At 35.7% G+C, this 23666-nt stretch overlaps 1 pseudogene; it reads left to right on the top strand.

The window, feature by feature from the left end:
- Window positions 1–23666, top strand: part of LOC134375553 (rho GTPase-activating protein 20-like) — a 101166-nt pseudogene that overhangs the window by 1294 nt on the left and 76206 nt on the right.

Raw genomic sequence — 23666 nt, 5'->3', positions numbered from 1 at the left:
TTGGAACGGTTCCCTGAGCAAGTGCACGTGGGCCGCTCTTAGACACTGATTTAGATGTTTCTAGCCGTGTCTGCCACCATCCCCGCCCCCTCACTCCAAGCACAAAACCTTACAATATTGGATATTTGGCCATTTTTGTTCCTCATCATGGCGGTGCTCTTCCAGCTTCTCTGGAAAGAAGATGCGATTGGAGGGATCATGTAGCTCTTACTTAGGAAATATCTTAAGGCATTGCACCTATACCTCTAGCTCCCTGCTTGTACTGATCTTACTGTCTTTCATAAATCTTCCCAACAGGATCGTGGGTCGGCTGGAGGTCAGTTGAAGAGAGGTGAGATCTGTACGCTGTCTAGGAGTGTATGTAAGTTCCCAAGGACCTTAATCGTGTCGCAGAGCCATCTAGGGGTGTCGTGAGCTTGATGATGTATGGGCTGTAGTGCCGGCTCAGCCTTTGATGTATTCAAGCTGCGGTTTGTCCTTGTCGCTTTTCCCCTTCAGAGATGGAAGGGGAGAGAGAGAGAGAGAGAGAGAGAGAGAGAGAGAGAGTGAGAGAGAGAGAGAGAGTGTGTGTGTGTGTGTGTGTGTGTGTGTGTTCAAGTCTTCCTAAATAACACGTATGAATTTAGTGCTACATTTGGGAAAATAAATGAATGTTAAGTAATTGACAGAGGTTTTAAAGCATTTTTTATTTTTGTAAACTTACAGAATTGGGAAAAAATAAGACATTTTCCTGAACAGTTCTGAGTGTTATTAAGCATACTGGTAAAGGGGGAATAATTAAAGAATAGCATCATTTATCAAGTAGTACTTGCCCAATAAATAAAAGGTTGCTTTGCCCTTTTCCCACTTTTTTACTCAGTGTAAATGTAAATTGATAATGTTGCTCACCTGCTTAAAATTTTGTAGTGGCTTTCGGTCACATTTATAACAACATTTAGACCTCTTTTCGTCCTCATTTGTGTGTTCTCTAGCCACGTGGGCCTTCTTTCTCATACATCAAATCATCAAATGCATTCCTGTTTTGAGGCCATGGTGTCTTTGCAGTGTTGACTGTTTCATGTTGTTCAGACCTTAGGTTCTCCCACAGGGCTGTCCCGACTACCTAAATGGAAGTTGCCCCACAGTCATGCTCTGTACCTTCTGCTTTATTGTCATCTCAGCATTCATCCTTGTTTGATATTTTATTTACTTGCTTTTCATCTGTTACCTGTATCTCTCCCCAGATTGTGAAAATATTGAGATAGGGACCTTCTCTATATTGTTCAAGGCTACCTCCCTGTGCCTAGAGTAGTGCTTGCTACATATTAGGTGTTTCATCAATGCTAGTCAGGTTATGTACAGTGGTGAACAAGGCAGATATGATTCCTGTCCTCAGAATTTATGGTTTAGAGCAGGGTCAGCAAACCTTTTCTTAAAGGACCAGGTAATATTTTCGGATTGCAGGACATACCTACTCTGTTGCAGTTCCTCAGCTCTGCCATTGTAGCACTGTGAACAATATGCATATGAATGGGCTTGTGTGTTCCAGTAAAACTTTATTTAGAAAAACATGCTGTTATTCCCTGTTGTGTAGTTTCCTGACCCCTGGTCTAGAGCAGTCCTGTTGAGTGGAACTTTGTGCATTGATGGAACTGTTCTCTATTTATAATGTCCCGTTTAGTAGCCACTGTGCTACATATGGCTCTTGAAATGTGGCTGGTTCAACTGAGGAGCTAAAATTTTTCAACAGCTTCATTGAGGTATAATTGACATACAGCTAACTGTACATATTTAAAGTATTGTAAATTTATGAGTTTTGACATAAGTTTGATGCATGTGAAACCATCTCCACAGTCAAGGTAAGGGATATATTCATCATCCCTCGAAGTTCCGTCCTGTCCCTTTCTAATCCCTTTAGTCTCTCCCCATTCCCAGGCACCCACGGGCCTGCTTTCTGTTGCTGTAGGTTAATTTGCATTTTCAAGACTTTTATATAAACGGAATCAGACTTTACATTTGCCTGGCTTCTTTTGGTTTGAGATTCATCTGTGGATTTGCATGTACTGATAGTTCATTTCATTGCTGAGTAGTATTCTACTGTAGAGATAGACCACAGTTTGTTTATCTATTCACCTATTAGTGGACATCTGGATTATTTCCAGGTTTTGGCTATTACAAATAAAGCTACTGCTGCTGGAGGCCATTGCTGCAAGCTGTTGCTGCCGGTGTCCCCAGGATGTCCTGGGAAGCCACCACCACTGCTGCTTCTGCTGCTACTGGAGGACTGCCAATGGCTCCCGGGATCTTTCCCAATTACCTAGTGTGGACCTGTGTGTGAGGGGTCTATGACCCAGTCTGTACAATGGCTTTGAAGTGTCTGAGCCCTAGCCCTGACAGTACAAGTGGAAACTTAGTATAACTAAAATAATGAAATGTTTTGGCTTTAGTTATGAATTGCCTAGCCACACAATTGGTGTTGTCACGTAGCTTTACCATTGCCTGTGTCGGCAGGAATCCAACAATAACCCCAACCAGACAATTGGTGTAACTACTGCTGTAACAATACAGTACAGGTAGTAGGAATCAAGCCAAGGTCTGAAGGCGAAACAGAATCCTGCAAAAAATTTAGACTATAACTTGATGCATATGAACAAACTGCCACTTTTTTTGTAGTAAAATCAATGCAGTATTCCATTACTGAGACTCTTCACATCGGGAGGTGCTGCTATATCCTGCTATACAAATACTTGTCTTCCAAATTTCCTTTCTCCCTGCAACCTGTGCAGTTACATTAGCCTCAGGATGTTAGATTCCTGAGGTTCCGAAGAGGTGTGACTAATAGAAATAGTGAGATGAGACTAGCAAGATAGAATATATAAACTAGGTGATTGAAATCACTAGGGTTGGGAGAGATTAGACTCTTCTGGAAATCTGACAGCTGTGGGCTGTTTCTCTAGAAGAAAAGCACCAAATAAATATACATCATGCAAAAAATGTTATACAAGTAACCTGGCCTGAAACTGATTCATGGTTAATAACTCCTGATCAATATGTTTGATATTCTCTGTTTCTTAACCCATTTGTTTCTTGTCTTTGATCAGTGTTTTAAATAATTGTTTCAGCTGCTGTCTCAGCTGTGGTAAGAAGATTTGGGTGTACAGACTCCGTATGTGAGCCAAAAGATTAATGAGGGGAACAGAAACACTAAGGCCAGAGCAGTGATGACAACAGTAAGTTGGGAGAGATCCCTGGGGCCATTGTGAATTTGTGGGATAAGAATTGTGCCAAAGAATTTCAGTATCCCCTTCCCACTGGATGATTCCTCCTCTATTCCTATGCTAGGATGTAGGTTTTATTTTACTAGCCAAGAAACAGTTCCTTTATGAGTCATGTAATGAGATACTGACACTGAGCCAGCTGGTTAGTTTTATATGGTTCCTATTAGAGCAACATCCAGTTCCCAAGCATGACTGCCCTAGGCCCACCCACAGACATGGGTGAGACTTCTGGTTAGGATAGGGCGAAAGGGTATAGCAGGAAGAATGGCTTTAGTGTGACACAGCCTGAACTTCCCTCATGGCTATTTGTGGTTATATTGTTAATTTTACTCATCTGTCTCTAGTGGCAGGCTCTCTGGCTGTATCTAGAGATATTAAGATTGAATTTAGAGAGTAATTATCTGGACAATCCAAACCTCATTCACCACAAATTTTAGGTCATTGGAAACAGAGTACCTGACTTATCGAGTTTATCTTCTATTAATATACCACCTAGAAGAGAAAAAATGATTTTTTTCTTTTTTTAAAAAAAGTTACACTAAAAAAGCCTATTTGGAGGAAGAGATTCCCAAATGTGCAAATATTTCAATGTAGAACAAAATTTAAAAGCTGATTAAATGTTTATGTAAAAATTTAGTCTCTATGCCTTCACTTTAACAGTTTTTTTCTTCTCGTTTACTGGATCTTTCCAAGTACTGTCTTTCCTTGAAGCTCAGTTTGGGGCCTGTCCTGCCTATGAGATAGGAATAGTAGTTCCTACCCTGATGACATTTTGGGGTATAAATGAGATAATCTATGTCCAGCCTTTAACATAGGGCCTGACACATGATAAGCAATAGTAATGGTTATGATCTTACTTTTCCCAAATACTCAGATCAACATTTAACCTGTTTATTCACATAAGAAACACTGCCTATACCATGTTTGACACTTACTATCCCATTTTTGATGTTATAGTTTATCTCCATAATGAAATTTAGGTTCCTTACTAGGTAAAGATAGGCAATAGAAAATTTGTTGATTTGAGTTGAAAATCAACATTTACTTCCCTTATAAGCCACATGGTCTTCATTTCAATATTTTTTTCCTCACAGAAAATGGAAGCAGAAAGGAGGAGGAGTGCTCCATCTCATATCCTGGGTAAAGCCTTACAAAAGCGGCCTGGTACCAGGTGAGTGCTAAGTTTTATTTGAGGGTGCTTCAGAAAGTTCACGGAAAGATCCATATTGTTTTTTAATTCTATTCTTCCACGAAATTTTTGAAGTACTCTGGTATTATACATTGGTATGTGCTTGGAACATTATATTAGACGAAGAGTGTTTCGCATCACATTTTTTTACGTGTGGGGTTGTTTGTTTTATTAGTACCAGAATTCTCTAATTAATAATAGGAAATTTGACATTTGTTCTGAGATTATTTAATAAGATCTATTCTTTATGGGAATTATAAAGCCTTTTAGAGCTGGTATGTATGCTTGGTTGCTTCTTTGTCTTTATTATCTCCCACTTATGAATGAGGACATGCAGTATTTCTCTTTCTGTGCCTGGCTTATTTCACTTAACATAATTTTCTCCAAGCTCATCCATGTTGCTGTGAATGGCAAAATTTCATTCTCTTTTATGGCTTAGTAGTATTCCATTGTGTATATATACCACATTTTCCTTATCCAGTTATTGTTGATGGACATTTAGGTTGGTTCAGTATCTCGACTATTGTAGAAAGAGCTTTGATGAACTTGGGAGTGCAGATATCCCTTCAACATGATGATTTCCATTCCTTTGGGTTATATACACAGTAGTTGGATTGCTGGATTGTGTGGTAGTTCTATCTGTAGTTTTTTGAGGAGGCTCCATACTGTTTTCCATAATGGCTGTAAAATTTACAGTCCCACCAACAATGTAAAAGGATTCCCCTTTCTCTGCATCCTTGCCAGCATTTGTTATTCTTTGTCTTTTTGACAATAGCCAGTCTAACTGGGGTGAGATGATATCTCAGTATGGTTTTGATTTGCATTTCCCTGATGCTTAATGATGTTGAGCATTTTTTCAGGTACTGGTTGGCCATTTGTATATCTTCTTTGAGAAATGTCTATTCAGCCCCCTTACCCATTTTCTAATCAGATTTTTTTATTTTTTTACTGTTAAGCTGTTTGAGTTCCTTCTATATTCTGTTGCTGCTTTTGTTTGTTTTTTGTGGCTGACCTGTACAGGGATACAAACCCTTGACCTTGGTGTTACAACACCAAGCTCTAACCGTTGCACATTCTAGATATTAATCCCTTGTCAGATGTATAATTTGCAAATATTTTCTCCCATTCTGTATACTCTGAATTCTAATGCTTACAATTTCCTAAACCCACCATACTCTCTAATCATGGCTCAAATGTCACTTGCTTCAGAAACTCCTCTAATGCCTCATAAATAATATTCATGCTCCTATAGAACCCTGCGTATCTTTTAGTCATAGCACTCAATCACACTTCATTGGAATCACCTTATATATCATGTTCTCTTCAGTGTCCTAGCATACATCTGTTAATAAAATAATGCCTTGTACATACTTGATGTTCAATTACTATTTGTTGGATGAGTGAGTGAATGAAGGAGTGGCTCCATTTCCAAACCGAGAGAGGAATTTAGTAGGTTACCATAATAGTTTCTGACTTTCCTGACCTCCTTCAGGTAGCCAATACATAAGAGACTTTCTTGTTGATTGGTATTATTTGTGAAATTTATGCTAGTGGCAAAATTGGCAAATTTTTACCAAAATGGACTTCATTGCTTTGTTAGTCAAAAGTTTTCTCAGGCCCACATATCACTTTATTCTTTTTAAACTGCTTTCTATATTCATTAAAAACAATCAAATACATTTGTTCCTGGTACAATGTGCTAATTTTTTATGGTATGATGCTGGGAGGAAATCTTTAGGAGATTATATTGTCTCCCCACGTTCTAGTGGGCTTTGACAGGGTAAAAATTTATTTTTGTACTTGCAGGACAGCACATCCATTTAATTTCTTCATTCCAACTTTAGCATAATTTTCTAATCACAGTTCTGATTCAATTTTATCTTTCATTTTGGCACCAGCAAAGCACTCTCTCATTAATGCATGTTTATTCATCCTTCCTCACCATTGTTCATGGGATAGCAGGCTATCCTAAGACATCCTCACTGTAGTACATCTTCACTGCAAGATAAATCCCTTCTCCTGTACAGCTTGAAAGTTAGGGTTTCTCAAAGGAGTTTTGGCATTTCTTGATTGACTTTCCGTCAGAACCTTGAGAAAAAGACATATGAAGGAAGCAGAAGAATAATTGTTACTTTTAGCAAGAAGCTTAATATTACTGTGGTTAAGAAAGTTTGGACTCTGGAGCCATATTCTTCCTGGGTTTGAACCCTGGATCTTCTTACCAGCTGTGAGAATTTTTGCAGTTACTTAACCTCCTCAGGCCTCACTTTCCTCGTAAAATGGGGTGACCTCAAAGGGGATTAAAAGTGTTAATATTATAATGTATTTGGCATATTGTGATTGCTATATAAGTTTTTGTTAAATAAAATCATTAAAATATATCAATCTGTCTGGTACCCTGTCACATAATGTCTAGTTTTCTGGGTGTTCCAGGTTTAGGCTTATCTTCTCAACTTGACTGTCTGCTCTTTGAGTGAAGAGACCGTATTTTCTGCTTTTCCAAATCTAAATGTTCAGTGCTGGCTATAGAACAGATATTTTGTAAATATTAGCTGAACTGAATGATTGATTTCTTTATTCCCCTAGCTAAGTAGGTCAGCTCTCAGTTGGAATGGAAAAAGGGATGAGTCTGCAGCTGCCTGACATAGTATAACACTGCCAGTGTTGAAAAGCCACACAAAGAAATGTCAATTCTGGAGTAAGCAGCTATTTAATGTATGTTGACTTTATGCTCACACATTTACTATATCATGTATATTATCACTGCCATTAGTTTTCTGACACCTAGTTCCTAGTGTAATGGGAAGACACAGAGAGTGGATTCTGGGTCCCTGCTCTAGTGCTATATGACCCTGGTAGAGTCACCTATCCTTTCTGTGACTGGGACTTTTCCTTCATCTGTCAGTGATGGGGGAGGGGTGGATTGAAGTTGACTGAATATTTCATGTAGCCCTCAACTCTACAATTTTGTGTTCCTTTATTCTGATAGCAACTCAGCAACAAGTAGAATGGAAAACAATATGAATGGTCCTTGCAAACCCTTTTATTGCAACTCTTAATACATCTCCGAGAGTGCATCTGTCACACTGCTGAGGAATAAGTAGTATCCTCTTTCAGTGCAAAGCTCAAACATTTGCTTATGTGGGATCTTTTGTCTGTTTATTATCATAATGTTATTTTAATAGCCAGCCTACACAGTGGCCCCCAGTGGTTCTCACCTCCTGGTAGTCACACCCTGGCCTAATCCCCTTCTACGTTTTTTTTTTGTTTGTTTTTTGTTTTTGTCATTTTTTTGACCGGCCGCACCGCGCTCAGCCAGTGAGCGCACCGGCCATCCTTATATAGGATCCGAACCCGCGGCGGGAGCACTGCTTGGGCTCCCAGCGCCGCACTCTCCCGAGTGCGCCACGGGGTTGGCCCCTAATCCCCTTCTACGTTGCATCACAATTGATCTGTGTAACCAATAGGATTTGGCAAAAGTGATGTTGTGTGGCTTCTGAGTTTAGGTTATAAAAGAAGCTTCCCTCTTGATTGCTCTCACACTCTCTTTCTCTGATCACTTGATCTGGGGGATGCCATTTCATGAGCAGTCCTGTGGAGAGACCCACAGCAGAGGAACTGAAGCCTCCGAGTAACAGCCACATGATGAGCTTGGAAGCAGACTTTCCAATGCCAGTCAAGTCTTCAGAGATGGCAGCCCCAGATGAAAGCTTGACTGCAGCCTCATAAGAGATATGAGCCATACCCACCCAGCTAAGGAACTCCCTGATTACTGACCCTTAGAAACTGTATAAGATAATAAATATTTGTTGTTTTAAGTTGCTATGTTTTGGGGTAATTTGTTAGGCAGCAATAGACAACTAACACAGTCATCTTCAAACTATGAAGAAACTAGCTTTCTAAAATGTTTCTGTCGCATACCTTTTATGTATTCTTATAGCTGGAGGTGGAAAGATAGAAACAGATACTATTCTCATTTATAAATAAAAAATGTGATTTCTCAGATCATGTAATTTGTTGGAAAAGGGACCAGACAACATTCTTTCTTTTGAAAAACAGCTTTATTGAGATACAGTTCATACTGTTTAACTTAGCCATTAAAAGCATACACTTCTGTGGTTTTTATTATATTGACAGGGATGTGCAACCATCACCACCATCTTAGAGCATTTTCATACTCCAAAAACAAACCTGTAGCCATTAACCGTAACTCCTCATTCTCTCCCACCCACCCCCACTCCATTGCTAGCTCTAAGCAACCACTCATCTATTTTCTGTTTCTTATATTTTCTGTTTCTTCCTTTCTTTGCCTCTTCTGGACATTCCATATAACTGGAATCATATGCCATGTGGTTTTTTGTGACTGGCTTCTTTCAGTTAGTGTAGTGTTTTCAAGGTTCATCCATGTTGTAGCATTTATCAGTACTTCGTTAATTTTTTATTGCCAAATAACCTTCCATTATATGGATAGATACCACATTTTGTTTCTTTATTCATCAGTTGATGGAAAATTAGGTTGTTTCCACCTTTTGGCTATTTATGAATAACACTGCTGTAAACATTCTTTTACAAGTTTTGTGTGAACATCTGTTTCATTTTTCTTGGGTATATACTAGGAATAGAATTGTTGGGTCTTATGGTAACACTGTGTTTAACTTTTTAAGGCACTGCCAAACTATTTTTCAAGGCAGCTTCGCCATTCTACCTTCCCACCTGCAATATATGAAGGTTCCAATTTCTCCACATACTTACCAAAACATTATTTTCTGTCTTTTTGATTATAGCCGTCTTTGTGTGTGTGAAGAGGTTACTTATTATGGTTTTGATTTGTGTTTCCCTAATGATATTGAGCATATTTTCAAGTGTTTATTTGCTATTTGTGTATCTTTTGGGAGGGAATTTATATTTAAAACTTAAACCATCTTTAATTGGTTATTTGAATTTTTATTAATGAGTTATGAGTTATTTATATATTATCAAATTCTTAAAATTATTTGCATATTGCAAAGTACAAGATTTTTTAATTTTTATTTTTAATTATTAGCATTTCATTATTACAAATTATCATTTTTCTTTATGCCCTTTACCCAACCTTTCACTTCCCAAACCCTTTCCCTCCCTCCCCTCTCCCTCTAGTGTCCTAGCATTTGTTCTCTCCTTCTGAAAGTTCAGTGTATTGTTGTGGTCTTTTCTTCCTTCCTTCCTTCCCTCCTACCCTCCCTCCTTCCTTTCTTTCTTCCTCCCTCCCCTCCTTTCCTTTCTCCTTTCCTTTTTCCTTTCCTTTCCTTTCCTCCCAGTTAATGAATGAAAATGTGGCATTTCTCTTTCCTTGTCTGGCTTATTTCACTTAACATAATTTTCTCCAGACTCATCCGTGTTGCTACAAAAGGCAGAACCATATGCCAGGTTTTATGCTAATATTTTGTGTATACATTGTTTGGCAGCTTTTCTATTTTCCAAATAAAGATATTTAATCTTAGAGGTTTAAAATAAGTTATCTTATGTTTGCAACTATTAAGTAGCAGAGTTGAAATTTAAATCTACTTCTCTCTGACTCTAAAGTTTGTTATCTTAGCCAGCATACTAGATTGCCTCAATAAGATCAATTCAATTTTGAGAATTTTCTGTATCTTAAGATAAAGACCATTCGTAGGAGCTGGGTAAAGAAATGTCATTGTTACTATTATAATCTTATGTGGCCATTAGGTTCTATGTGTTGTGGCTTCATGTAGACATGTCATCAGCTTAAATGAAAATGACAGAATGATTCTGAAATGATTCAGACACCAAATCATTGACTTTTATCTCTAAGTCATGGAGGCTAAATCTTCCTATAAATTATATTGCTTAATGTAATTATGTTATTACTTCATATATTTTTTAGTATAAAGTGGAAATTTTATTTATTTTATTTTATATTATTTTCTTTTGTTTTCACTTTTGGCCATAATTTTTAATGCTAATTTCTAAGTTTATGGCCTGTACCAGAGAATATGGTAGTATGGTATCTGATTTTAAGAAATTTTTTATGACTTGATATATAGTTAGGTTTTTATGAGTATTACATGTATGTATGTGAAGTATTACCAGTTATATAAATAATCAATATTCTTCCTAATATTTTATCCTCTTACTCTGTCACTTGCCAAAAGAGCTATGAAATGTTTCCCACTTCAATTGTGGACTCACAAACTTGTTATTCTATTAATTTCTTGCTGTATATGTTTCGAACCTATATTGTTAGGTCCATAAAGTGTAGGATCTTTTTGGTGTATTGTACTTTTTATCAAATGGAAATATCCCTCTCTGTCCCGTATATTCTTTTGTGTCCGTCTCTTTGGGCTCAGCAGAATGTTTTTGAGATTCATCTATGTTGTATGTAGGAGAAGTTTGTTCCTTTTTATTGCCAAGTAGTATCCATTGCACATTGTATACCGCAATTAGTTTACTCATTCATGTGTCAATAGACATTTGAGTTGCTTGCAGTTTGGGGTTATTATTAAGAAAGCTGTTAATATTTGTATGCGAGTCTTTATGTGGACATTGTCTTCACTCAGGGTAAATACCTAAGAGTTGAATTCCTGAATCATATAGTATTTGTTTAACTTTAAAGGAGACTACCATACTGTTTTCTAAAATGGTTGTACAATTTTACATACCCATCAGCAATGTATGAGATTTCCAGGTGTTCTACATCCTCACCAAAACTTAGCAATGATAGTTTAAAAAATTTTAGCCATTCTAGTGGGCATATGGTGGTTTTAATGTTCACGTTCCTGGAGATAAATGATATCATGCATCATTTTATAGAATTATTGCCTGTTCATATGTTTTTCTTTGTGATCTGTTTAAATTTCTTGCCCATTTTTTAATTTATAAACTTAGGGAATTGTAAGAGTTCTTTATATATTCTGGATATAGCTCCTTTGTCCAGTATAAATATTGAGAATTTTTTCTCTAAACCTGTCTTTGTCTTTTTATTTTCTTAACAGTATTTTTTTTTTTTTTGAGGAGCAAAAGTTTTTAATTATGTTTAATTAAGTTTTTATTATTCCCCAATTGGATTGGGAAAAGAGGACATGTGTTTTCACTCTGGAACCTTTGTGAAAAATCAATTGACCTGTATGTATAGGTCTACTTCTGGAGTCAATTCTATTCCATCAATCTGTATGTATATATTTTCATTACTTTGCTTTCCAAAGTATCTTGTTTTGTTGGTATTGTGACTATTTTAAAAATTTTATGTTCCATTTGCTCATTGCTAATATGTAGAAATACAATTGATTTTATTAACTTTTTATCCTTTAACCTTGCTAAGTTCACTTATTAAATTCTATTAGCTCTTTTTAAATAAAATTCTATTAGCTTTAATGTAGATTTCTCAGTATAGTCTTTGTTCACATTCATTTTCTTTATGAATAAAAACAGTTTTATTTCTTCCACTCTAATTTTTGATATTTATTTTCTTTTCTGGCCATAATGTACTGGCTAGAACTTCTAGTATATTATTGAACAGAAATGGTAAGGAAGATATACTTTCTTTATTCCTGACCTTAGGTAGGAATATATCAGTCTTTCAACTTTAAGTATGCTACCTTTAGAATTTTTTTGGAAGATGCCCTTTGTGAAGTACGAAGTGCCCTTTAATTCCAGTAATTGAGTATTTTATCATGAATGAGTGTAGAATTTTGTCAAATGCTTTTTCTGCAACTTTGATATGATCATGTTGGGGTTTTGTGAGGGTTTTCAGACTTAATTTGGTGAATTATGTTATTTCATTTTTTAAATAATCTTTTTATTTTGGAATAATTTAGATTTAGAGAAAAGCTTTAGAAAAGCAGTTTCTGCACAGCCCCCAACCAGGGAACGCTATTGTTTATATTTGACAATATTACAGTATATTTGTCATAACTAATGAACCAACATTTTTAACTAAAGGCCATACCTTATTCAGATTTTCTTAGTTTTTATCTATTTTTTTTTTTTTTTTTTTGTATCTCAAGATCCTATCTAGGATACCACATTAGATTTAGTCAGCATATTTCTTTAATCTCCTCTAGATTGTGACAGTTTCTTAGACTTACCTTGTTTTTGATGATGATTTTGAATAGCACTGGCTAGATAATTTGGTAGAATGTCCTTCAGTTTGGATTTATCTGATGTATTTTTGTGTTTAGAAGGGGGTTATGATTTATGAATTATTTTTCTGTCTGTGTTCATGTGAGATAGGGGTCTGTAATTTTCTGGTAACATCTTTGTCTGGTTTTGGTATTAGGATAATGGTGGCCTCATAAAATGGGTTGGAAAGTGTTACCTCCTCCTTTTGAAAGTGTGTGAGGGAAGGTCATTATTTCTTCTTAAAATGTTTGGTAGAATTTATCAGTGAAATTATCTAGTGTTTGAGTTTTTTTCTGGGAAGATTTTAGATTATGATATTATCGTTAATATATATAGAACTATTTTGGTATTCAGTTCTTTCATGAGTCAGTTTTGTTCATTTGTGTCTTTCAAGAAATGTGTACATTTCATCCCAATTATCAACTTAATCAACACAAAGTTAAGCATAATATTCTTTTTTTATGTTTTTGATGTATGTGGGAACTATAATAATCATCATTCTTTTATTCTTGGTATTGGTGATTTCCAAATTATCTTTTATTCCCTACGTCAGTCTAGCTAGAGGTGTATCAATTTTGTTTATCTTTTCAACAAACCAGCATTTGGTTTTGTTGTTTTTCTCGATTGTATTTACTTTCTATTTTATTGACTTACTTTTTGTCTTTAAAGATTTATTGAAGTGTAATTATGTACAATAAAGTGCACATGTTTAAAGTGTACTATTTGATGGATTTTGATACATTAGGCACCTGTGCAACGAATACAGCAATTAAGATAATGAACATTTATATAACCTCCAAAGTATCCTTGTATGCCTTTGTAATCAATCCTCCTTTGATACCTCCAGCCCACCCTCTGGCAATCAGTGATCTACTTGATGTTACTATAAATTAGTTTGCATTTCTGAGAATTTTATATAAATACTGGGCCACTTTCTATTGCTGAATGGTATTGCACTGTGTGAGCAGACCACAATTTGCTACCCCTTTTAAATGCTGGTGGACGATATGGTTTTCTTCGAGTTTTGTGATTAAAAATAAAGTTGCTGTGTATGTTCACATACAAGTATGAGTATTTGTGTGTATCTTGTTTACATATACTTTCATTTCTTGATAAATACCAAGAAGTGGTAGCTGGATTGTAAGGTAGATATATTAAGAAAATGACAAATTGTTTTCAAAATGGTTGTACCATTTTATATTCCCACTAGCAATGTATGAACGTTACAGTTGTTCAGCATCCTTGCTAACACTTGCTATGGTCATTCTTTTTAATTTTAGGCATTCTGTGTGTGTGTCATTATATTTCTTTGTGGTTTTAACTGGTATTTCCCTGATGACTGATGATGTTGAGCATGTTTTCATGGGCTTATTTAGCATCTGTGTATCATTTTTGGTAAAGTGTCAGGTTGAAATCTCTTCAGTTTTTGTTGGGCCATTTTTCTATTGTTGAATTTTAAGTGTTCTTTATAAATTCCAAATCTGTGCTGTCTAGTGTGGTAGCCACTAATCACTGGCAATGTATATTCAAATGAACTAAAATTATATATTATAAATTTAATTTCCCAGCCACACTAACCTCATTTCAAAAGCTCCTTATTACAGTCATTTATTAGTTCTAGTAGCATTTTAAAAATAGATTTATTAGAATTTTCTACATAAACAATCGTATCATCTTTTACTCAATGCCCCTTATATTCATGAAGTTTCTCCATTTTGGCTGTTTGGAACAAGAAATATTTCCAGCCTTGTAAGTTCAGGGTATCACTCTACCTGCTTTTTCTTGATGGTGATTTCTACAACCTGAGTTAGTTTCCTCACTCGCGTGCATTGATCAGTTCTCAGATGTAAACTTATGAGGAACCCTTTGCAGATCTCTGAGCTCTGTAGACAGCTCTTTCCTCACTGGCACTCTGCTTTTTGAATTCTAGCCATATTGGCCTGCTTGAATTCTTGACTCTGTCTCCTCAAGTTGGGCTCTGTTTTGCTTCCTCCTTGTACTGTGGGGTGGAATATCTCTCTGGGCAGCAATCTGGGACAATCTCAGAACTCACCTTGTTTATTTGCGTTCTCTTAGGTATTACTGTTCTGTACTTCTGTTGTCCAATGTCTGAAAATGATTGTTTCATATATTATTTCCCATTATTTTGTAGTTTAAGTTATACTAGCATGGTTAAAAACAGAAATCTCTATTTTAATGACTTTTGCTCTTATCTTTATTATTTCCTTCCTTTCACTTATTTTGGATTATATTTGCTCTTCTTTTCCTAGCTTCTTAAAATAGAAACTCAGATTACTGATTTTAGATCTTTATCTTTTCTAAGGAGACATTTTTTTTCCTAAGCATTGTTTTAGGTGCATTCCAGAAACTTGGATATATTGTGTTTTCATTTTTCTTCAGTTCAAAATGTTTTCTAATTTCCCTGTGATTTCATCTTATACCTGTGGCTTATTTTTTTGTGTTGTTTAATTTCCAAATATTTCAGCACTTTCTGAGTGTCTTGCTGTTATTGTCCTTAATCTAATTATATTGTAATTGGAAAACATGCTCTGTATGATTTCTGCAAATTACCAGCTGGGATTTTGATTGGGATTGCACTGAATCTGTAGATCATTATGGTAGTATCGATATCATAACAGTATCGATTCTTCCAATATATGAACAAAATATATTTCTCTGTTATTTAGGTCTTCTTTAAAATCTCTCAACAGTGCTTTGCAGTTTGCAGTGTACTGGATACAGTACATATTTTTAGCATATTTACCCCCATTTCATATTTTAATGCTTTTAGGAATAGGGTTTTTTATTTCATTTTTTGCATGTTCCTGGGGTACAAAGCTGACTGTCACCACCTGTGTCCAAGATGTGATGATCAGATCAGTATTATCAGTATGCCCATTACCACAAATTGCCATTATTCCTCATGTCCCCCACCCAACCTCTCTCTAGCCTCTCACACCCTCCATCCGTCCACCCTCTGGCAACCCTACCTATGTTCTCTCCATCTGCAAGTCCAAAGCACCACTGTGGTGTTTCTGTCTTTCCTTCTTTTTCTTTTAGCTCCCACTTATGAGTGAGGACATGTGGTATTTTTCCCACTGTGCATGATTTATTTGCTTAACATAATTTTCCCAATGCTCATCCATGCTGCTGTGAATGGCAGAATTTCATTCTTTTTTATGACTGAGGTATATTCAATAGTGTATATATATCACATTTTCCTTATCCAGTCATCTGTCGATGGACTTTTAGGTTGGTTCTATATCTTGGCTATTGTAAATAGAGCTGTGATAAACATGGGAGTACATGCATCCCTTCAGCAAATCTCCCACCAACAGTGTAGGAGAGTTCCCCTCTTTCCACATCCTCGCAAGCATTTATTATTCTCAGTCTTTTTTATTATAGCTAGTATAACTGGGGTGAGATGATATCTCAGTTTGATTTTAATTTGCATTTCCATGATGATAAGTGATGTTGAACATTTCTTTATGTACCTGTTGACCATTTGAATGTCTTCCTTCAACAAAATGGCTATTTGTCTCCTTTGCCCATTTTTTAATTGGGTTCTTCAGGTTTGTTTTTTTTTTTTTTACTGTATAGTTGTTTCAGTTCCTTGTATATTCTGGATGTTAATCCCTTGTTGGATGAATAGTTTGCAAATATTTTTTTTTTTTTTTGTCGTTTTTTCGTGACCGGCACTCACCGGTCAGTCCTATATAGGATCCGAACCCGCGGCGGGAGCGTCGCCGCGCTGCCAGCGCAGCACTCTACCAAGTGCGCCACGGGCTCGGCCCTAGTTTGCAAATATTTTCTCTCATTCTGTAGGTTGTCATTGCACCGTATTGATTATTTCCTTTGCTGTGCAGAAGCTTTTTAGTTTGATATAGTCCCATTTATTTATTTTTTCTTTTGCTGCCTGTGCTTTGGGTGTCATATTCCTAAAGACTTTTCTTAGTCCTACTTCCTGAAGTTCAGTTTCCCGTATGTTTTCTTGAGTAGTTTTATAGTTTTGGGTCTTAATAATAATGCTTTAATCCATTTCGAGTTGATTTTGGTATATGGTGAGAGATACAGGTCTAGTTTCATTCTTCTACATATGGGTGTCCAGTTTTCCCAGCACCGTTTATTGAAGAGGCTGATGTACATTCTCGGTGCCTTTGTCCAAAATCAGTTGGCTGTAAGCATGTGTGTGGATTTCTGGGTTCTCTATTCTAGTCCATTGGTCTGAGAGTCTGTTTCTATTCAACTACCGTGCTGTTTTGATTAATAAAATTTTGTAGTATTATTTGAAGTCAGGTAGTATGATGCCTCTGCCTTTTTTATTTTTTGCTTAGGATTCCTGTGTCTATTTTGGGGTCTTTTGTTGTTCTATATGAATGTTAGGATTGTTTTTTCTATTTTTGTGAAGAATGTCATTGGTATTTTGATGGAGATTGCATTGAATCTGTAGATCACTCTAGGAAGTATGGACATTTTCACAATGTTGATTCTTCCAATCCAAGAGCATGGAATGTCTTTCCATCTTTTTGTGTCTTCTTTAATTCCTTTCAGTTCAGTAGTGATTTTTAGTTCTCATTGTAGAGATCTTTCACCTCCTTTGTTGGGTTGATTCCTAGGTGTTTTATTTTTTTGGTTACTATTGTAAATGGGCTTGCTTTCTTGATTTCCCTTGCTGTTAGTTTGTTATTGGAGAATATATACGCAACTGATTTGGGGTCGTTGATTTTATATTCTGCAACATTACTGAAATTTTTAATCAGCTCTAAGAGTTTTTTGGTAGAATCTTTAGGTTTTTTTATATATAGGATCATGTCATCTGCAAAGAGGGACAGTTTGATTTCATCTTTTCCAATCTGGATGCCCTTAATTTCTTTCTCTTGCATGATTGCTTTGTCTAGTACTCCAGTACTGTGTTAAATAGGAGTGGTGATAGTGGGCATCCTTGTCTTAGGGGAAAAGCCTTTAGATATTCCCCATTCAGGATGATGTTGGTGGTGGGCTTGTCGTAAGTGGCTTTTATTGTGTTGAGATAGATTCCTTCTATACCTAATTTGCTGAGAGTTTATCATGAAGCAATGTTGAATTTTCTCAAATGCTTTTTCTGCATCTATTGAGATAATCATATGTTTGTTATCCTTGACTTTGTTGATGCTGTATATCACATTTATTGACTTGCATATATTCAACCATCCTTGCATACTTGGGATGAATCCCACTTGATTGTGCTATATAACTTTTCTGATGTGTTGCTGTATATTCTGATTGCTAGTATTTTGTTGAGGATTTTTGTGTCTATGTTTGTCAATGACATTGGCCTGTAGTTTTCTTTTTTTGTTGTATCTTTGTCTGGTTTTGGTATCAAAGTCATGCTGTCCTCATAGAATGAGTTTGAGAGAGTGGCCTCTCTTAATTTTTTGGAATAGTTTGAAGAGAATTGATGTTAATTCTTCTTCAAATGTTTGATAGAATTCAGCAGTAAAGCCATCCTGTCCTGGGCTTTTCTTTGTTGAGAGACTGCTGATTATTGCTTCAATCTTGTTGCCTTTTACTGGTCTTTTCAGATTTTCTGTTTCTTCTTGGTTCAGTCTCGGTTAGTTTGTTATGTGTCCAGAAATTTATCCATTTCCTCCAGGTGTTCAAATTTCTTGCATAGTTGTTTGTAATAGTGTTTCATGGTTTCTTGTATTTCTGTGGTATTAGTTGTATGTCTCCTTTTTTCATTTCTGATTTTTATCATTTGGGTCTTCTCTCTTCTTTTGTTTTGTTACCCTAGCTAGTGATTTGTTTATTTTGTTTATTTTCTAAAAAAAAAAAAAATCTACTTTTTGTTTCATCGATCTTTTGTATCATTTTTTGAGTCTCTATATCATTTAGCTTTGCTCTGATCTTAATTATTTCTTTCTGTCTACTAACTTTGGGTTTGTATTGTTCTTGTTTTTCCAGTTCTTTGAGGTATAGCATTAGGTTGTTCACTTGACATCTGTTTTTTTTGATGTAATCATTAATTGCTATAAACTTCCCTCTTAATACTGCTTTTGCAGTATCACACAGGTTTTGATATAATGTGTCTTTATTTTTGTGGGTTTCTAGAAATTTTTTGATTCCCTGTTTAATTTCATCTTGGACCTATAGGCCATTCGGGAACCTGTTTTTTAATTTCCACGTATTTGTATAGAGTCCTCAGTTTTGATTGTTATTAATTTCTAGTTTTAATCTGTTGTGGTCTGAAAAGATATTTGAGATGATTTCAAATTTTTTTAAAGTTATTGAGACTTGATTTGTGACCTGAATGTGGTCTCTCAGAGAATGCTCCATGTGCTAATGAGAAGAATGTATATTTTGTAGTTGTTCAATGAAATGTTCTGTAGATATCTACCAGGTGCAGTTGGTCTAAAGTGTAGTTTAACTCCTATGTTTCTTTGTTGATTTGTTGCCTGGATGATCTGTGCAATGATGAGAGAGGGGTATTCAGTTCCCCCCTCTATTATCATATTGGGGTCTATGTCTTTCTTTAGATCTAATAGTATTGCTTTGTATGTCTGGGCACTCCAGTGTTGGGTGCATACATATTTTATGATTGTTGTGTCTTCTTGCTTGATAGATACCTTTATCATTATGTAGTGGCCTTCTTTGTCACTTTTTATGGTTTTTGGTTTAAAGTCTATTTTATCTGATCTAAGAATAGCTACTCTTGCTCATTTTTGGTTTCCACTTGTGTGGTATATATCTCTTTCTATTCCTTCACTATCAGTCTGTGTGCATCTTTACAGGCGATGTGAGTCTTTTGAAGATAGCATATAGTTGGGTCTAGCTTTTTGATCCAATTTGTCAATCTGTGTCTTCTGAGTGGAGATTGTAATCCATTTACGTAGGGTTGTTATTGAGAGAAATTGTCTTACTCCTGGTATTTTATTGCTTTTTGTTTAGATGTTTTAAATATCTTTTGTTCCTTTCTTCCCATTTTATTGTTTGTCTTAAAAGTTTGTATTGGGGGGGTGTGTGGTAAGATTTAGTTTCCTTTTTCTTTCTCATTTGCATTTGTGTTTTATCAGTGGATTTTGTTCTTTCTTATGAATTTGTGGTAGTGGTTATTGTTTTTCATATTCCAGATGCAGGAGTCCCTTGAGAATTCCTTGCAGGGCTGATTGTGGTGATGAACTCCCACAGTGTTTGTTTGGCAAATATACTATTTCTCCCTTGTTTCTGAAGGATAACCTTGCTGGGTATAGTAATCTTGGCTGGCTGATTTTTCTTTTAGTGTTTAGAATATGTCATCCGCTTTTCTTTCCAGGAAAATTCTGGGAAGTTTCCTGTCATTATTTCATTGAATAGATAGACGTTCAATGCTTTTACCTCCTTCCTCTTCTGGAAAACCCATGATTTGGTTGTTTGTGTGCTTAAGGTTGTCTGCTAGCTCTCTTAAACTTTCTTCATTTTTTAGATTGTTTTTTCTTTTTCTCTGCCTGGATTATTTCATAAAGACCACCTTTGAGTTGAAAAATTCTTTCTTCTGCTTGCTCTAATCTGCTGCTTAAGCGCTCCATTGTGTTTTTTATTTCATTGAATGAGTCTTTCAGTTCCAGGAGTTCTGCTACATTCTTTTTTAAGGTATTACTCTCTTTGTAAATTTCCTCCTTCATATCTTGGTTATTTTTTCTTGTCATTGTGTTGTCTGAGTCCTCTCTTACCTAATTGAGTTTCTTTAAGATAGTTACTCAGAATTCATTTTCAGCCTTTTTAAGTCTTTCTTGTTCTGTAGGGTCTGGTCCTTGAGAGTTACTAAATTTCTTTGGTGGTGTTGTATTTTCAGGGTTTTTTTTTTTGCGGGGAGGTTGTTTTGTTTTTGTATTTCTAATATCTCTATGTTGATTTCTGGTCATTTGATAGATCAGTTGCTTGTTCTGTTACCCTGGAGTGGACTTTGATGGGGAAGATCTTTTCCTTTTTTCCATGTTCCTCAAGTGACTCTCCTTGTGTCAATGAAGTCAGATATGCCATGGACCACCTGCATGGTAATCGCGGATGTCACTGTGGCAGGAAGCCATCCATGCGCTAGAAGAAGCTGTGATGGTGGCTGTTGTGGACCAACTCCACGGAGGCTGTGTGAGGGTCTCCCCCAGTAGTGGCAGGATTAGGTTTCTGCCTTCTGTGCAGGCAGGGCAGGGCAGCAGCAGCCAGTGCCCAGGTTTTCTGCCTGCCTGGGGCCTCTCCAGTGTCTGTGGCCTATAGTCAATTTTTGTATATTTTTCTTATATCCTTCAACCTTGCTAAACTCACTTTTTAGTTTTAGTAAAAAATTTTGTAGGTTCCATTAAACTTTCTACATAGACTGCCATGTGAAAAACGATAGTTTTACTTCTTTCTTCCAATCTGATGCCCTTTATTCCCTTTTCTTCCCTGATATCTCTGACCAAAATCTGTAGTACAGTGGTACAGTGTTGAGGAGTAGTGGTGATAGTGGACATCTTTGTTTTATTTCTGATATTAGGAGTAAAGAGTAAGTTCTCTTCTATACCACGATTGCCAACTTTTCATCATGAATGAGTATTGAATTTGTCAAATGCTTTTTCACCATCACTCTTAAGATGGATGATACCTTCTTTTTAAATTTGTACTGTCAGTTATATTGTTTAATTTTTTTTTGAAATGTCAAAGAAACTGAATTCTTGTGATAAACCTCACTTGGTCATGATGTAATGTCCTTTTTATATACTGTTGGATTCAGTTTGCTTAAGGGTATATTTTAGAATTTTTGCCTCTGTATTCCTGAGGGGTGTTGGTTTTCAGTTTTCCTATAATGTCTTTGGTTCTAGTATTAGGGTAATGCTAGCCTTTTTGAACAAGTTGAGAAGTATTTTCTCCCCTTCAATTTTACAGAAGAGTTTATGTAGGATTAATATTATTTCTTTCTTAAATGTTTGGTAGAATTTATCTGTGAAGCTATTTGGGCCTGAAGTTTTAGCTGGTTGGTTGATTTTGTGGGAAGGCCTTAACTCCATATTCAGTTCCTTTAATAGGACTATTCAGGTTATTTATTTATTTTTGAGAAAGCTATGGTAGATTATGTAGTTCAAGGATTTTTTTTTCATCTAAGTTTTCAAATTTATAGACATGTAGTTCTTTATAATATTTCCTTATTATCCTTTAAAAATCTGTAGAATCTTTAGTAACATTACCTCTTGAATTTCTGATGTTCGTAATTCTAGTATTAGTGCATCTTAGAATATATTATATATTAGTGTATTATATAATATATAGTATATTATATAGTGTAATATCAGTGTCTTTCCTGTTTTATTCCTGATCAGTCTGGCAAAGGTTTAACAATTTTATCAATATTCTTAAAGAGCCAGCTTTTAGTTTCAGTGATTTTTTTCCTGTGGCTTTTTGTCTTCTATTTCATTCATTCTACTTTGATCTTTATTATGAGCTTCTATTTATTTCTGGTTTAATTTTTTATTGTTTGTTTTTAAGTTTCTTAAGTTGGAAATTTATGTAGTTGCTTTAAGATCTTTTTTTAGTATGTAGGAATTAAATAACATAATTTCTCCCAAGAACTACTTTAGTGACATCCCACAAATTGGGAATCAGTTGAACAATTTGTCTCTGTGAGTTAAATTCACCAATTCTTCAGTTGAGCAGTTTGTCCCTTTGGGTCATATTTATCAGTTGCGAATAACCCCTGTTGACCAAATTTAAATTTCATTTTTTGAGTGGTTTTATTTTTGAGAAAATGTTCATTTCATTGGATATTTATTTCAAGATGCACTGAAACCTGTGATTTTCAGTGCTTCTAACCTGCCAGCCATTGATGTCTTAAAGCAAAAATGGCTATTCTTGGAAATATGTTTACAGCAATTGCCATTTGTCATGGGTCTCTCTTTGAATCTCTTTCTGTAAAACCCAACATTTCCCTGGAAAATGTGGCTTCATCTTCTATTCTTATGGTCTACAGCAGTCACAGGGAAAGCAGCTACTACTACTACTGGAATTTCAACTTATTCTATGGTCAATATCTACAATTTCTGTCACAAAGTATGCAAGCATTACTTTGAACTGCATCTGATACAGCTTGGTGGTCCAGGTGATTACTTGCAAATCAGTGATTTCTGTTTTAGTCACAGAATCAGGTATCATTGCAGAAGTGCTCCAGAGAGGGGAAATATGGGGTTTTGGTACTGTAAATACTACCCATCAACGAACTATTGGTTATTTGGAAATTGTTGGTGACCGTTCGGCCCAAACATTGCTACTTATTTTGCAGTGTGTAATTCAGCCTGGTTCTACTATTCATTCCCATTCACGGGCTGCATTTAATAACATTTAGCCTCTCCTTGGTTTTCAGCATGCTGAGGTTAACCATAATGATCCTACTTCTGTTTTTTGTCACCTCTAGGCATGCATACCCAAAATATCAAGTCATATTGGAGCAAATGTAAAACAAAGGACAAGACAGTGAGAGGAGTTCATTGCAATTTGTTGGACTTATATTTTACCAAATTTATGTGATGTGATGAATTTGGAAATGATACTTTCAGTTCCCTTTCACTGCATATATCAGAACAATTTCCTGTGAACTGTAATGTTTCCTTTTACTGCATGTATCATCAGAACAATTTTCTGTTAACTAATATGATGTTTTGGCTTGTGATTTTAATATGTTTTATTACAAATATCTAGGGACAAATTCTTCAGTCGAATACATTTGGGAGACAAATTGTTTAACTGATCTCAAATTCTAATGTAGTGTTTTCCCTCTTGTTCAGTTGAAAGTCCTTTCTAATTTCCCTTTGATTCCTTCTTTGATACATGAGTTGTTTAAAAGTGTATTTTTTAGTTTGACAACATGTTCTTGGTTTATCTTGTATACCTCCTACCTCAGACCTGAAATCAGGTATTTATCCATGACTACAGTCTGGGGACAAGGGATATTCATTGCTACTAGACTGGTCATCATTTTTAGGTCTTTTCAGTGGATATAACAAGGAAAATATATTGTCATGACTGAATTTATATTGAGTTCCAGTTCAGACTCAAGAGTACATGTGTTTAACGTAAAGTAATCTATGTTAACATTCATGTTTCTTTTCTTTGTATGCTGA

The sequence above is a fragment of the Cynocephalus volans genome, chromosome 4 (assembly GCF_027409185.1).
Source record: "Cynocephalus volans isolate mCynVol1 chromosome 4, mCynVol1.pri, whole genome shotgun sequence".
Lineage (NCBI taxonomy): Eukaryota > Metazoa > Chordata > Mammalia > Dermoptera > Cynocephalidae > Cynocephalus > Cynocephalus volans.
This window is presented reverse-complemented; position numbering and strand designations above follow the sequence as displayed.